We start from the raw sequence: 16612 nt of genomic DNA on the forward strand, positions 1-16612 counted from the left end.
AAAAAAATTGCAAAGTAGTGATTATTCAAGTATTTGATTGGTTAAGTAAACACGTAGTGAATTATTATATTTATAAATGAGTGTGGTTGTGTGCATCAATAATTAACATAGAGCTAATGAGTTGAGTTTAGTCATTTAGTTTAAAATATTTTTATAAAAACAATGACAAATATATAATATTAACTGCATAAAAATAAAAATTTAAACAAACTTAACAAAATAAGATGGTCATAGCTACCTGTAAGGTCACGTTTTTCAAGCCCGGCCCAAGATGCATGGGACCTTAGACTAGTGAGCCCGGTATAGTGAATTTGTAGAGAGCGGGCCAAAGAATTAGGCTTTAGTATATGGTCAACGATTATCACGGTATTCTCCACGATAAAAAAAAGCTGAGGTGGACTGAGTTTTTCAAAAAGGATTGGTCATCGGCATGAAATGGGGGGCTTTTCCTAGTGCCTCTGGTTTGTTGTTGGGGGGGGGGGGAGGTTCCCCATCCTTCTGTTTCCCTTCACTCCGTTTTATAGTAGTTTCCTTCCTCATGGATAGGGTTCCTAGAGTAGGTACTTGTCCCATCAGCCTTTCCCTCCAGTTGTTAGGAGTGGTTGTAAAAGCAGAAAGGCATGGCCATGTCAGGCACAAGACACTGAACGTAATGATGGCAGCCTTTCCCTCAGACATTTCCCTTTTCTCTGTTGTCCTTTTCTGCTTTAGTACTTGTCCTATTCCGTGGGATGATCTGGAGTGTCATTGCCAATAGCAGGTTGCCTCCTTTATCCTCGGCTTTATCCATGCCGAGGAAGATTCTCCCTATGACTGAGGAGGGGTTTTTCCTTGGACTGGGCCTTTGGCCCAATGTAGACATTAATATGGACCTCCAGGTCTTTTACCGCCCACAATAACCCCTCAAAATCCTGCTTTCCGGCTCCTCGGACGGAGAGGATGGTTTTGGTGACATTGGGCCTCTGTCACGACTTGCCAAGTCTTGTTCTCCATAAATGCCAGAGCCTCTTCGCTTGCCTGTGGCACGTTCCTGGCTGTGAGACATTCTTTTAGTCTATCCAAGCCGCGTACCTATCGTTTCGGTGTACGAGGCACGCTTTTATTAGGATCTCTTCACGAGGTGACGCGAATCCAACGGCTGAAGGCTACTTTGGAAATTGAGCGAGATTTATCTCGCTTGTAATTCCTTCTTGGAGATTTGGGCGAATTGATTGCCACCCGGCTTGTCCCCTATATTAGACATATGGGGAGAAATCATTCTCCTTTATTCGCAGATCCTTGAGTTTTTTCAGGTTTCTAAATCCCCAAATGCTCCCCAAGTTCCCACTGTGAGAGTGACTGAGATTTAGAATGGCCCAGTCAAGGTAAGGGAGGCAAAGGCTAAAGATATTTTTCCCCCTCGACTGGACAAGAAAGGAGTCTCTCTTCCTTCAACCTAAATCCGAGGCAGGTGTAGGTCACATCAGATTTTTGGTGCGACACAATTGGGACTTTCATCCGACACCGTGTGTCACGTATGCGAGGGTTCGGGTTTCCCATCGCCGATACCATCCATACTTGCTCGATTGCTGCTAGAGCAATACATGCTTAATTACTGCTAGAGCAAGTATGGGGATTTGGCGTTCCTGCTTCTTCTTCTCTTACATCGTCGATACTATCCAGACTTGCTTGGTTGCTGCTAGAGCAAGGTCATAGATCGGGTGCCTCCGCTTCTTCTTCTCTTCCACCGCCGGTGCCATCCGTACTTACTCTATTGCTACTGGAGCTAGATTGAGGATTTATCGTTCCCGTGTATCCCTTTTTTTTTTTATAGTCAGCTTTTGATATAGGCTTGTCTAAGTCTTTTTATGTACATTGTACTTTTCATTTATCTAATAAAAAGGTGATTTTATTTCATTTTGTGTACCCTTTCTTTCCAGCAATAATTGTTTTATGAATGGATGTGCTGGTGTCTTTTCTTTCGAATAGTACTTAGAATTGATGCCATTGATGGTAGAGAGTCGTCACTCTGAACCTATCAAAACTGACGGGTACAGCAATGCTGACTTTAGGTAGGTTGATTATATAAGACTAACCGGGAAAAACATCCACATGTTCTGTGCTGCGAACAGAGTGACCGCTCGAGGACGTGTAACCTATAGTAAGCTGTCCGAGGGGATCACCGGGTAATAGGGTTCTTTTCCACGTTTCCGATGATATTTATAACTTTAACTTGCTTTAGGCGTCTGGTCCGAGGACCAAGGCATGATTGAACTTAGCTTGAACGCTTAGAATGATATCATCGCGTGTTAGTTTCCACAAAGCCTAAGGTCCGAGGATCACGCAAGACCTTCGTCCAGTCTAGGACTTAGGTTTTTGGAGTGACTAGTTTTCCCATAGGTTTGAGTCTGAGAATCATGCAAGACCTTGGTTCTGTCTAGCACTTAGGCTCTTGGAGTGGCTAGTTTCCCCATAGGTTTAAGTCTGAGGACCATGCAACACCTCGGTTCTGTCTAGCACTTAGGCTTTTAGAGTGATTAGTTTCTCCATAGGTTTGAGTCCGAGAATCATGCAAGACCTTGGTTTTGTCTAGCACTTAGGTTCTTAGAGTGACTAGTTTTCTTATAGGTTTGAGTCCGAGGACCATGCAAGACCTTGGTTCTGTCTAGCACCTAGGTTTTTGGAGTGACTAGCTTCCCCATAGGTTTAAGTCCGAGGACCATGTAAGACCTTGGTTCTGTCTAGCACTTAGGTTCTTGGAGTAACTAGTTTCCCCATAGGTTTGAGTCTGAGGACCATGCAAGACCTTAGTTCTGTCTAGCACTTAGGCTTTTGGAGTGACTAATTTCCCCATAGATTTGAGTCCGAGGACCATGCAAGACCTTGGTTCTATCTAGCACTTAGGCTCTTGGAGTGATTAGTTTCCCCATAGGTTTGAGTCTGAGAACCATGCAAGATCTTAGTACTTAGGCTCTTGGAGTGACTAGTTTCCCTATAGGTTTGAGTCCGAGGACCATGCAAGACCTTGGTTCTGTCTAGCACTTAGGCTCTCGGAGTGACTAGTTTCCCCATAGGTTTGAGTCCGAGGACCATGCAAGACCTTGGTTCTGTCTAGCACTTAGGCTTTTGGAGTGACTAGTTTCCCCATAGGTTTGAGTCCGAGGACCATGTAAGACTTTGGTTCTATCTAACACTTAGGCTTTTGGTTTTGCCCTCAACTTCTTTCTCCGGAGGGGATTCAGTGGACTGGACTACTAGGCCAGCGAGAATTAGCCCCTTGTCAAGTGCACGGGGCACACTCTGACATCAAAAGCCCCTGGGACCATGTTTCGCTTAGCAACCTTTCCCTCGTCATCAACGCTTTGAAGTGTGGACCTGAGTGGAAGCTGAGTTACGACAATGACGGTGTGTTTTAGGAAATAATGGGGAGGCTTTCATGTAGCTTGTACCACCGCCACAATGGTCTTCCTGAGGGACTTCTACTGACAGGAGTTTGATCCCACCGTGATTAGTCATTGCACTTACTAACGCACAAGCCCTTCCCACAGACGGCGCCACTTGTAGGGTTACGTTTTTCAGGCCCGACCCAAGATGCATGGGACCTTAGACCAGTGAGTCCGATATAATGAATTTGTAGAGAGCGGACCAAAGAACTAGGCTTTAGTATATGGACAACGGTTATCACGGTGTTCTCCACGATCAAGCTGAGGTGGACATGAAATGGGAAGCTTTTCCTAGTGCCTTTGGTTTGTTGTTGGGGGGAGGGGTTCCCCATCCTTTTTTTTTTCCCTCCACTTCCTTTTATAATAGTTTCCTTCTTCATGGATGGGGTTCCTAGGGTAGGTACTTGTCCCATCAGCCTTTCCCTCCAATTGCTGGGAGTGGTTGTAAAGGCAGAAAGTCATGACCATGTCAGGCACAAGGCACTGAACGTAATGATGGCAGCCTTTCCCTCAGACATTTCCCTTTTCTCTGTTGTCCTTTTCTTCTTTTAGTACTTGTCCTGTTCCGTGGGATGATCTGGAGTGTCATTGCCAATAGCAGGTTGCCTCATTTATCCTCGGCTTCATCCATGCCAAGGAGGATTCTCCCTATAACCGAGGAGGGGTTTTTCCTTGGGCTGGGCCCTTGGCCCAATGTAGACATTGTGCAAGGGTAGTGAACTGATGGTAAGGAAATTAAGGGTAGAAGTGATTGTGGGTAGTTGAGTTCGAGGACAGCTCTGCCTCCAAAATAGAAAGAATGAGGAATGAGAGAATAGAGATAGGAATTAGGTTGAATCAATGACAATTTGCTTGAATTCTTATTAATGACCAATCTAGCCTTTATACAAGAGTACAACTCTGTTTTGACTACATAACTGCCCGTGACTGCATAATTGCCCCTGTTTTGTTCCCTAACCAACTGACCTAACTAACAACAGTTACAAATCTCAACCTAACTAATCATAGTTACAGTATTAACCACAGTTAAGCCCTAGTTAACAAGTACAACCAACTAATACAACCATCAACTTGTACAACAACCAATACAACAGTTACAACAGTAGCATTATAAAGTGATCCTAACAAGACCCCCTCCCTTAGAGCACCTTGCCCACAAGGTGAGGAAATTTGGCTTGCAAATCATAAAGGACTTCCCAGGTAGCATCTTCCTTGCACTCACCTTGCCACTAGACAAGAATCTGAGTCACAATCCTGCTTCTTAACTAAATAGATTTTCTGTCCAAGATCAGCACAGGTTCTGGGATAGGCACCAAATCTGCATTTACAGCAGGCAGTGTAGGCCAAGGCACCACCTTGTCTCCCAACTTAGCTTTGAGGCAGGAAACATGGAACACAGGATGAATGAGAGATCCCGAGGGCAAGTCCAATTTATAAGACACCTCCCCAATCCTTTGAATGACCTGAAATGGCCCATAGTACCTTGGAGCCAACTTCCCAAGTTTCTTATGATGCACTGAGAATTTATATTATTTTCTATTCCTCCTACTTATGTAGAATTTATTTTAAATTTGGAAAATGCTGTTTTGTATGCCGACAAGCTAACCTTTGTCCCCATCTATTACTACCGTTTAGTAAATAGACTCGATCGTACTTTTATATATCCCAAATGAATTGCTTTGATATGCTTTGAGACTTTGACTAATTACTTGGGCGATGGTAAATAGATTCATTTAATGTCACAAATATAATTTTTTGGACTTCCTCTTTTCTTTTCTTTTCTTTTTTGTTGTTGTTGTTGTGGATATATGATAGAAATTCTAATCTAGCCTAATTTAAGTGTATATGTGTGTGAAACTCCCTCTTGAAGACTTGAACCCCAACTCTTACTCCCCACACTTTACAAGCACTTATACTTGTGGAGCGACCTCTGCACCAAGATTTGGACTTCCTAACAAGTAGCAATAGCCTATTGTATTTCTTCACCTCAATTTTTATGCTTTATAAATTAATTATTTTCATCAATGCAAATATATATATATATATATATATATATATAAAATTTTGGACATGAGATTAATCGATTGACTAAATTAATAATATCAACAGCATTTTGTCCCCTCCATGGCTTTCACAAGTAATTGAAATAAAGTCAAAGAAGTACACAAGAATATCAACAAAATTTCCACACCCACCAAACCACAACCAACCATCGAGATCTATACCCACCACCGAATCACTAGCCACCACCGCCAATCAAACACTACCATCTCTCTCGCTTCCCTCTCTTCCTCTATCAAACCCACATAGCCAAACCCATCACCTATAGCCGCTGCACGACACCACAGAAACCACTAGAATGACCACCAGCTAAACCCACCACCTAAACCAACCCAACAACCACTGAAGCCCCCCACCAAAGCTAACCCAACCACCATCGAACCCAACCCAACCACAACCGACTCAACTGATTCAACCGATTCACTTACAACCAATTTAAGCAATTCAACCCAACCCAGCAAGCACCAACTCAACCCACGGCCACCCATGGCTACCCACAACCCCACGAACCCACGACCACCAAACCCAAGACCCGTGGCAGCCCATAGCGATTTGAATCCCACCCACAGCGATTTGAATCCCACCCACCCAAAGCCTTCACACCAATTTGTGCCACGCCAATTTGAAGCCCAAACGCCAATATTGAGAAAGAGGAGAAGCTTTCACTGTGAGAGGAAGAGAGGAGAGAGTGTGGGAGAAAGAGAGGTGAAAAGAAAGAAAGTTTGAAAGTGAGAAGAAGAAAGAGAGTATGTGAGATTAAAAAACTAATTTTTTCTTTACAATCCCATGAACAGTGAGGTTGCATATATGCAACCACACTGTAGCTAGGATGTAAAAATTTTTGGGTTTACATACCCGAATAGGGCATGAATTTAAAGGTTTAGTTGCTAAAATAGCAATTGGAAGGTGTTTACACCACAATGCTAGTGCTCTTAGAGCATCCCCAGTGAGGTTGCTAAATTGACCCCAAAAAAAAAAAAAAAAAAAAAAAAAGTCAATTTAGCAACCAATTCTCCAAAATTGTGGCTACAACAAAGCAACTAAACTTAAAAAGATTTAACTTTGAGCTAGCAACCCACTATAGCTCAAAACTCAAAATAAAAAATAATATTTAAATGTAGAATGTTAAAAAAAAAAAGTATTTTAATGTATTGATGATTGTGGTTGTTGGTTATTGTGTTAAATATATTATTTTATTGTGTTATTTATATTGTTTTAATGTGTTAAATGTTAATATAAAACCTTTGCTGTAGGATGTACTATAAAGTAAGTTGTTAAAATAGATGAAGTATAGCTTTGAGGTGCCAAAAATTAAATCTTTTAGATGACTTACTTTGGATGTTCTTAGCTTTGAAGATGGGACATGACTTTATGACCCTTCAAATGGGTCATGCTGTCAAATCATAGGATTTGATGTTGCATTCTGGATAGCACATTTTTCATTAGGCCATAGCAGGACATCTTCAGAGTTCAGGTAGAACAAAATACCAATAGCCTTTTTCAACCCAAAAAAAAAAAAAAAAAAAAAAACCAATAATCTTTCCTTTTATTATTTGTGAGGTATTATTAAATCTTAATTTTTTGGATGTCTTCATATGAATTGAGTCCAACCATTCTTTGGGCATAAGTGGTCCTTTACATCAAATGCTCCAATAAATGTAAGCGTGATGGGAAGGTGTAGCTTATTCATTGCTCCAAAGCTAAACTTACTATTTAATAATAAATCTTTTTTTTTGGGGGGGGGGGTATATTACCATTTAATAATCTAAACCATAACCATGTAGCATAACCATATTATAAATAGTGATTCCTAAGGATAATAAGATCAAAATCATTAACATGTTAAAATTAGTTTTTGAGTTTCACTTCATCTTATTTAATAAGATAATAATATCTCATGCAATGAATATATACAATGTTCATATAATATACATAGAGAATTCTATATGCAAATGTGATTTCCTTCAAACCAATGTATAGGAATCTCCTCTAATTCATTATGTGGCAATTTATTATTATTATTATATTTTTTTTTAGAATGTAAACCTTGAATACATATTATTATTATTTTTTTTTTAGATAAAAAGTTTCAACCTATGACGTCTGTTTTTGATGATAACTTTTTATCATCAGACCAAGACACCAATCAGTTTTTGGTGTAGGCGGGAATTGAACCCCAGATCTCTTATACAACTATCAGAGATTTTACCAGTTTAATTAGATGGGTTATGTATGACATTCTTCTCTATAAGATTTAAAAAAAAAAAAAAAAAAAAAAAAAAAAAAAAACATATGACTATATGACATATAAATTGTAGGGGTATTGGGTCCAGGAGCTCATTTTCAATATATATATTGGGCCTAAAACCCAAGCCAAGGACAAGGGGTCATCCGAGGAGGAGTAAACATGGTCAAGGATGCCCGTATTAATAATTGAAGAAGTTAGTTTTGATCATAATGGCCCAGGAGGTTGGGCCGAGGATGAATTTCTCATCGGCTAACCAAAGCCAAGGTTCTTAGAGGTGGTCTGCCGTCCAGGGGAATGTTCCAAGAAGTTCTGTTGGTATTGGTAAGCGTTGCAGAAACAAAGGACAGATGGGAGTCCTAAAATATCTAAGGAGAAAGCTGCTATCATGCATTAAATGCTCTGCAACTAACTTTCTGACCGCATTAATGTGGAGGTAATATCTGAACAGTGGTTTTCAACCTTATAGCTACTACATAAAGACTTTAGGAAAGTACTGATGAGATAAGTATCAAACACCAATCATCTAGTCTACATGTGGAGGGTAAAGATGAAAGAGGAAGAGAGTATAAAAGGAGAAAGAAGCAATGAGATAAGGGGATCGAGAAATTAAAGAGAAAAAGACTGTAACAATCAAGAATTGCATTTATAACCAAACTTGATAGAAATATATAAGAACTAATCTCCTCGGATTGTGCCAAGAACGATTTTCTTTAGTGTAAACTTATCTATCTTCATTATCTTGTCATCTAAATCCACTTTAGTGTTTGTTTGATTCATTAAAACCCAGTTTTTCAGCCCACTCTCTACAAATTTATTATTTTGGGTTTTTTGGGCCTAAGTCCATCCACCTTTTGGGCTAGGGACTTAAATCTGGTCTTTACATAAATAATAAGAATTAAAATAAGGATCATGTTAATGGATATCCTTAAGAAAATTTTCATTAGGAAACTTTTTATATCATTTTTATGAAAAATTGAAAAAACTATCAAAAAAATTAATTGTTTTTTCTCTTTTTCCATAAAAACTATCCTAAAATGGTTCAATTAACATTTCCCTTAAAACCTTTTAAAAAAAATTTCCCTTAAAATAATAAATTAAGCATTAAATGTAGCATTTTTGTTAAAATTTAGGAGAACCATTAATGATATTTCACATAAATTTTTTATTTATAATAAAAAAAACATATGAAGGGATTCTCGAAAAACAGTGGTAGGAGATTTTGAAAGTCCAAGGGAACATGGGCCCATTATTGCCGCCCTGGTCCCCCCTGGCTCTGCCCCCATGCTGGCACAAGTATGAACAAGACATGTATATTTTTTTTTGTGGACATCACAAATTGGCCGGCTAAGAAAAACCCGGTCAATTTTTAAGCTAAAAGAAAAAGCTCAATGTAAGCTGTATTATGTGTATATGAATACCTGATGGTGCATCGATCTACGTCAATTTGGGTCACTCAGAAAAGCCTAAAAAGTGTGATAAATTTGGTAAGAATGAAAGCTCCACAACTTGCATGATTGATATAAACGGAATAATTTTATTACCATACATTTTCACACATATTTTATCGTAACTATCTTCATTGACAGACTGCATGTAAGTATTGGAAAAAAAAAATAGTTGGTCTATGTAATAGTGATTAACAGTCAATTATAGTTTACCGCATAAAACAGAAATTTATAGCAAAGTGTATGTATAAAATTGTGTAGTACGCCGATACTAAACTATTCATAAATAATTATAACTCTGTGTTGAGACCGACCTTGAAGAAATTAGGATGCAAACGTGAGTCAGTCAATAGACTCAATATACTCAAAAGTGTGTTGTAAATTATGATCATATGTCCTCGTGCCCTTCTTGGGCTTTCATTACGCGTCCTCGGCAATAGCTCTCCTCGGCTTAAGCCTTGGGCCCAAACGTAGAATGGGCCTGGGCCACGAATTATCAGGCCCCACAATAGCCCCTCAAAATCCTGTTGCCCGACTTTTTAGTTGGGGAGGAGGGTTTTGATGATGTTGGGCCCACATCATGTCTCGCTCAGATTCTGTGCTTTATTGACGTTTGTGCTTTCCCATTTGCATAGGAGATGCACCGAATCAAGAGACATCCTTTTAGTTTTTAGTCACGCGGTGTCTTTTGACGTTTCAGTGCTCGAGGCGCACCTTCACGAGGATCTCTTAATCTTATGGTTGCAAATGGTGTTGGAAATCGAGCCAAACCATCTTGTCCGTAGCGTTCCTTGGAACCTAGCGTAAATTAAATACCACCTCCTTGCCTTTTAAATAGGTAGGATAGGAGGTTATTCCCCTTACACATAAACCCTTCGACTCCCTTCAAAATCATAATCCTTCAGCCACAATCATAATCTCCATATCCAGTTCTATCCACCCTTAGTGCAAACATGTTTGAGGCACGGGCGGGGGTGAAGGAACTACACCCGCCACAGAGGCACCGGACCCCTCCGAAACTCAAGGTGGTGCGGTCTGGACAGGGGAGACACAGACTCAAGACGACCTTCCATCTTGATAAGGTGGGGATGGTATCTCTACCTCTTTCAATCAAAATCCGAAGCAGGTACTGATCGCATCAGATTCTTGATGCGTCAGAAGTAAGGTTTTCCGCCATCACCGCCGTCTGCTCTATCGCAGGCATGGTTAACATGGAGGCTCATCAACTTCTGGCTCCCTGCACCTTTTCTTCGACGGTGCTAGCCTCAAGTTGGGCTCCCTGCACCTTTTCTTCAACGGTGCTAGCCCTAAGTTGGGTTCTTTTGCTGCCTGAGTTATAGGCATGTAAAAGTATTGAGGAATGGTCTCCTTGGACAACATTTTGGAACGGCAGCATCCCTCTTCTCTGCACCTCTTCTTCGGCTTTTTCTTCACTCCCTTGTATCTTTTCTTTTCGCTTATGTAGTTAGTTTTTAGTGTAAGCTTATTCATGCTCTTTTATTGTACGCTGTACTATTTCTTTGTCCTAATAAAAGATGAATTTGTTCCTTCTAAATACTTTTCTTTTCTGCGACAATTACTTTGTGAATGGGTATGCTACATGTGTATTTTCCTTTAATGACACTTAGAGCAGGAAACCTTGAAACAGAATCCTACTAATTTGAACTTATCGACATTATCAAGTATAATAATGCTAATTTCCAGTAGATTAAACTCACGAAACTAACCGAGATAACAGCTGAGTGCTCCATAATGCATGTGAGGTGACCGTCCGAGAACGATAAACTCTGAATAAACCATCCGAAAGGGTTGCCGAGCAATGGAGGGCTTTAGCCGTGTTTTTGATAATACCTGACCCTATGACAGTCGCATCAATTCTCTTGGTATTGAAGATCCGAGGGTAGACTGGGGATTCCATTCAGTCTAGGGGTTAACCCAACTATCGATGGGTAACTCCTCTCCGGGGTAGATTTTAAAGGCCATGTAATGTCCAGGTTGTGTCCAAACCCTGTATTTTTCTTCTTAAGTAGATGGTTTCCCCATATGCTTGAGTCCGAGAACCATACAAGGCCTTGGTTCTGTCCATAACTTGTAGTTTTTCTTCTAAGTAGTTGGTTACCCCAGAGGCTTGAGTCTGAGGACCATACAAGTAGTTGGTTTCCCCAGAGGCTTGAGTCCAAGGACCATACAAGGCCTTGGTTCTGTCCAAAACTTGTAGTTTTTCTTCTAAGTAGTTGGTTTCCCCAGAGGCTTGAGTCCGAGGACCATACAAGGCCTTGGTTCTGTCCAAAACTTGTAGTTTTTCTTCTAAGTAGTTGGTTTCCCCAGAGGCTTAAGTCCGAGAACCATACAAGGCCTTGGTTCTGTCCAAAACTTGTAGTTTCTCTTCTAAGTAGTTAGTTTCCCCAGAGGCTTGAGCCCGAGGACCATACAAGTAGTTGGTTTCTCCAGAGGCTTGAGTCCGAGGACCATACAAGGCCTTGGTTCTGTCCAAAACTTGTAGTTTTTCTTCTAAGTAGTTGGTTTCCCCAGAGGCTTGAGTCCGAGGACCATACAAGGCCTTGGTTCTGTCCAAAACTTGTAGTTTCTCTTCTAAGTAGTTGATTTCCCCAGAGGCTTGAGTCCGAGGACCATACAAGGCCTTGGTTCTGTCCAAAACTTGTAGTTTTTCTTCTAAGTAGTTGGTTTCCCCAAAGGCTTGAGTCCGAGGACCATACAAGGCCTTAGTTCTGTCCAAAACTTGTAATTTTTCTTCTAAGTAGTTGGTTTCCCCAGAGGCTTGAGTCCGAGGACCATACAAGGCCTTGGTTCTGTCCAAAACTTGTAGTTTCTCTTCTAAGTAGTTGGTTTCCCCAGAGACTTGAGTCCGAGGACCATACAAGGCCTTGGTTCTATCCAAAACTTGTAGTTTTTCTTCTAAGTAGTTGCTTTCCCTAGAGGCTTGAGTCTGAGGACCATACAAGGCCTTAGTTCTGTCCAAAACTTGTAGTTTTTCTTCTAAGTAGTTAGTTTCCCCAGAGGCTTGAGTCCGAGGACCATACAAGGCCTTGGTTCTGTCCAAAACTTGTAGTTTCTCTTCTAAGTAGTTGGTTTCCCCAGAGGCTTGAGTCCGAGGACCATACAAGGCCTTGATTCTATCCAAAACTTGTAGTTTCTCCTCTAAGTAGTTGGTTTCCCCAGAGGCTTGAGTCCGAGGACCATACAAGGCCTTGGTTCTGTCCAAAACTTGTAGTTTCTCTTCTAAGTAGTTGGTTTCTCCAGAGGCTTGAGTCCGAGGACCATACAAGGCCTTGGTTCTGTCCAAAATTTGTATTGTTTATTTATTTGTTTATTTTTCGAAGGTTATCCCCTCGACCAAAGTAGGGGGAGTTAGCTTGATGTTAGAAGCCCCTAGAATTGCCCATGCCATTGGCACTGCGAGGCATAGCCCCTAGCGGAAATTTATGTCGGAACAATAACAGCATGTCGCTGGAAATGGAGGAACCTTTGCAAACCTTTGCTTGACAGAGGCTCAGTTCCACCGTCACCTGTGGCAACGCGCAAGCCCTTCCCCACAGACGGCGCCAATTGTAGGGACACGATTTTTACGACCCAAGAATGACGTTAGGCTCGTATGTAATGGGCCCTAACAATATGATTTGTAGAGAGTGGGCTTGAAAGGCAGGACCTTGGGCACAGGTGAGCGGTCTGGTCGTAGTTCTTATAGAAGCTTATACATGGGCGGACTTGGTTTGACTAGCTAAGCCCTCCATTAGTGCGGGTTGTAGGATTCAAGTCCTCGGACAGCGTCCGAGGAGCATTGTCTCCTTCCTTTTCTCCCTTTTTCAGGATCCCCTTCCTCTTGGGGGAGGATCCCCTTTTATACTAATGTTCCTTTCCCTTTCAGTGTCCACGTGTAAGTTTTACTTTCTGGGGTGTAGACCTGTCCTGTCAATCCGTACCTAGAGTGGTTAGGGGTCGTTGGAAAAGTTACAGGGCATGGTTTGGAGCATGGACTTGTCAGAGGCAAGATTCTGTATTACGATGCTGGCAACTTTCTCCCTTGTCCTGCCCCTGTACTGAATTTGCCCTTTTCTTCAGGCGTTTTGTGAGGTGCTGAGCATAAGATTGTCCTCGGCTATGTCCTCGTGCCCTTCTTGGGCTTTCATTACGCGTCCTCGGCAATAGCTCTCCTCGGCTTAAGCCTTGGGCCCAAACGTAGAATGGGCCTGGGCCACGAATTATCAGGCCCCACATGAGGTATTTTGAAAAGTAAGTATGTAAAATAGAAAAGTAGGTTCTTATACTAAGATAGAAAAAAAATTTTATACAAGCTAATGCGAATGCTTTTATACATGAAAATTGAAAGCAAAACAATACTTTCAAGTATGAAACTAATCATTTTGACATAGCTTCACCTCTGCGAAACTTCAAAGCAAATTGATAAACTATTATGTGTCTTTAGAAAATTCTAATTAAACTTTTGCGAGAGAGGACCAGTAAGTAATACTTTTAGTATGGAAAATAGCTCCACTTAAGTACTACGAAGTTTCCAACAATCATTTTGACATAGCTTCACCTCTGCGAAACTTCAAAGCAAATTGATAAACTATTATGTGTCTTTAGAAAATTCTAATTAAACTCTTGCGAGAGAGGACCAGTAAGTAATACTTTTAGTATGGAAAATAGCTCCACTTAAGTACTACGAAGTTTCCAACAATAACATCACCACTTTTGAATAATAGTACCAAATTACTAAAGCTTTCACACACATTTTGTTACACAACTGTCTTTGAAATTTTGAAAATTTGCAGAAGATTACGTAGAAATAACTCAACCCAAGTAATTTCATGAATGAAATATATGAGAATGAGTTTAAATGTTTTTCAAAAACATGAGTTTTCAACCTAGAACTTCAAAATAAGGTTTTTAATCATCAAAAACACAATTTTTGCCAACCCTTAAACATATTTTGCATCAAACACCATAAAAAGATAATCTTGGATGGCCACACTAGTTTACACACAATCTCATGTACAAAGCTTAGCAAAGAATTACTTGTGATGTGTGTGCAACTAGTAAGAGCATGAGGTACATATAAGGTGATATATAGATAGTAATCAATCAAAAGTTCTACACTGTTCATCACACAAGTTTAAAAGTGACTATCACCTAAAGAATTACATCATATAACTCCCACATCTCCTAAAAAACAAGCTTGCAATCATTTTTTTTTTTTTTTTTTGCCTTATACATTTTATGCAGATTTTTCCTTTTTTTATTCCTTTTTTTTTTTTTTAAGGCTACACCTTATTTTCTTTTTGTGCATGTGCAACACTTTCTCGAGCACAAAATTTTATGATATGCACTAAGGTGTTCACGATTGGCTAGTAAACAGTGGTGAGATGGTTATTTATGTCTTTCTCTTAGGATTTTTTGGTCCTTACAATCAAAAGCATGTGACTTCAAAATCAAGATCATGTGATCAAAAACTATAAACAACTCACACACAACATGCACTACATAGCTCAAACTAGCAAAGTGCAAAAAAATAAGCTCATCTAAGCTAACCAAGGTACACATGCATGTTATGCAAAGATAATAGGCCAACCTCAATTACATATTCATGACATGTAATACAAAAGAAATAAAAATCTTTTTGGTTTCAAAAAAAAAAAAATTTATGACCAAAACTAAAATGCACACATTATGCTAAATAAATAAAATGCAAAAGCAATGCATGACAATGCTCAACTATGCTGTAGAGGGTACACAAACAAGAAATATCAATTTCTTAATTAACCTATGAGTACCTGTACAAACTAGTATATACTCATACAAAATCATATTTATCTCAAAATAATCAAGCACTTAGTTGAGCAATACATACTATTCAAGTTTCTCCACAATGTCAAGCATATTCTAAATCAAGAGAGAGATATCATAATTCAGGTAATCCTCAAGAAAAATAAAACTAGACACAAAATAAAATATTTTTGTCTTTTTGAAAATTTTCAATGTTTTTGGATTTTTTTTTTAAATAAAAAAAAAAACCTAAAAAACAAAACAACCAAAAATAGAAACAAAACATGTTCACAAACAATTGAAAAAATTATATCAGGGACAAATAAACAACACTCACTTTAGCAAGTCTTTTCTGACCCATATAGCACGAGTCTTCGACTTTGTAGGTGGAAATCCATGAGAAGCAGAGTGTATTTGAGAGATTACACCAATCTTTTGAGAAAGACTAAAATCCTGCAAATTCCTTTCAAAAGCCTCAAAAAGATCAACTAAAACAATAGTGTCTTTTTTATTCAAATCATCACAATCAAAAATAGTAAGACACTTAAAATTATCGATAATAACAGGGGTCAATGATCAACTCTAGGTATAATAACCTAAATCAAGAGCTAACCCACTCTGATATTACTTGTTAGGTTTTAGACCCCTGTAAACTAAATTGTTTAACCTAATTAATTAACCAAGTAAATACTTAGGTTTATTATTCAATTCTAGGTTAAAACAATAAAGTCATATCATGTAAAGCAGCAGAAAAGTAAATAATGCAACAATATGATGACTCAGAAAAACCAAATCGATAAAAAAATCTGGAAAAGATTTAACCTAACTATCCTCAAGGTAAAAAATAAATTCACTAGAAAGAATTGAAGTTTACAATAAGACTTAGACCACTAACATCCTATTACTATTACACGTAGAACTTACTACCACGACCCCATGATAGTTCCGAGTCTACGAACTACTTCTTTCCTTGGCCTTTGCAAAACAAGCACCCACACTTGTGATAAAAAACACAAACTCTCCTGTTTGTGACTCCAAAACCACCCTTGAAGGTTTAGATCATTAGCACCTTTGATGACTAGAGAAGGCAGCAACTTTTACAACACTGGGTTTTGAGATTCTTCAAGGAATAACACCGGTAGAAGACTTTAGAGAGCTTTTAGGTACAAAACCCTAGATCTACAAAAGAGGCACACTCTTCTCTCTCTAAAAAGCCTTATAAAAACGTGCTTAGAGTTTCCTTTATATACTAGAAGAAGTAAATTTGAAACCCTAATCCTTAATGGGCTTGAACTGTTGTTTGGGCCGACTTAAAATTCTGCAGACCTGTATTTCGATTGGTCAAGCTTGTTCTTCGATCGATCGAACCAAGCAAATTTCGAATTCTCTTTTTTGTAGCTTGCTTGTTCTTCGATCTTGACTTATATCACCTTGAGCATTGTCTAATAATACCTATAGACTCTAAAATCTATATCTAAGCAAGTTTGTGTTCACAGTTTGCCAATTGTTCTAAACTTTTAGAGCCTAACAGATTTGACCTCCGTAGATTAACCCTTGTAGTGCTAAAAGTTTTCTTTCTTAGCACATAATTGGGACATGACATCCTTACTACATGATTCTCTCTTTCTTGAATCAACCACCTCCAACTATAA

Source organism: Quercus robur, chromosome 10, assembly GCF_932294415.1.
Source record: "Quercus robur chromosome 10, dhQueRobu3.1, whole genome shotgun sequence".
In the NCBI taxonomy this organism is placed as follows: Eukaryota; Viridiplantae; Streptophyta; class Magnoliopsida; order Fagales; family Fagaceae; genus Quercus; species Quercus robur.